Here is a 1,123-nt window from a genome sequence, read left to right as displayed (position 1 = left end):
AAGCAACGCAAGGAGTGCACGTTCTAGAAGCTGGAAAAGGTAAGAAAACAGATTCTCCTCTCAAGGGGCTGAGGAAGCAGGGCCCTGCCAGCACCTTGATTTCAGCCCCGTGCAATGGATCTTAGACGTCTGGCTTCTAGAACTGTAAAAGAATAATTGCATGTTGTTTTTGAGTCACTTAGTTTGTGTGTTATGAATTTTTTACAGCAGCCATGGAAACTGATAAACCCTCTTACCTTGTACATGAGAACATCTTTGCTCCTGTCTCCCACTGTAACTACTTTTTTGAGACCTCCCTGACTGCAGTGAAGAAGTTCTTGAACCCTTGTAGTCCAGCATATGAGTGGTCTGAGGAGGAGGTGTGAGGCAGGAGGTACTTGGGGAAGGGTGATGGCCATTTTTCAGCCATCTTTCTGGGGCTCGGGCAGAGCTGGGGTTTGGAGGGGAGCGTACAACGTCTCGACCATGGGCAGAGGAGGTGTGCAGGCATGGGAAGCACTAAGACCGACTTCCCAGAGCCTCCTTCCTATGACAGCCTTGCAGATGTTTTAGCCTGGTCCAGTATCCCTTCCCCCTTCTGCTGTTTTGGGGAACTCTGCTGCCTCACTTCATACGGTCCTGGAAATCCACCCCACTGTAGTCCCCGCTCCGTAGTCAGGGCCTGGAATGTGACCCAAACTAGGCCATTCCAGTGATCCTCTGGGATGGTGGTTCTCAAACTGGACTGCGTATCAGAGTCACCTGGAGGGACTGTTAAAGCACGGGTTGCTCGGGTTGCATCAGAGTATCTTATTCAGTAGTCTGGCCTGAGGGTTTGCATTCCTAAGGAGTCCCCAGGTGATGCTGGTCCAAGGGCCACACTCTGAGAGCTCCTGCTCTGGGATTTTGAATCCCAGAATGTGAGACAGGTGGTGAGTGTAACCAAAATGGATGGTTCAGGATTTCCTATAATGACATCTCTGAATCTGATCTGGTTCTGGGCATTCCAAGGGCCTAGGCATTCCTCTTTCCCTTTATTTCTCCGAGTTCCATTACTTTACGCTTGAGGTATCGAGATTTGATATCTGTTGCTTGTAACCAAAGATCTCTAATGGATTGGACTTGCAAGGAACACTCTTTTTTT

This window comes from Neophocaena asiaeorientalis, unplaced genomic scaffold, assembly GCF_003031525.2.
Source record: "Neophocaena asiaeorientalis asiaeorientalis breed wild unplaced genomic scaffold, Neophocaena_asiaeorientalis_V1.1 scaffold77, whole genome shotgun sequence".
Classification (NCBI taxonomy): Eukaryota; Metazoa; Chordata; class Mammalia; order Artiodactyla; family Phocoenidae; genus Neophocaena; species Neophocaena asiaeorientalis.
This window is presented reverse-complemented; position numbering follows the sequence as displayed.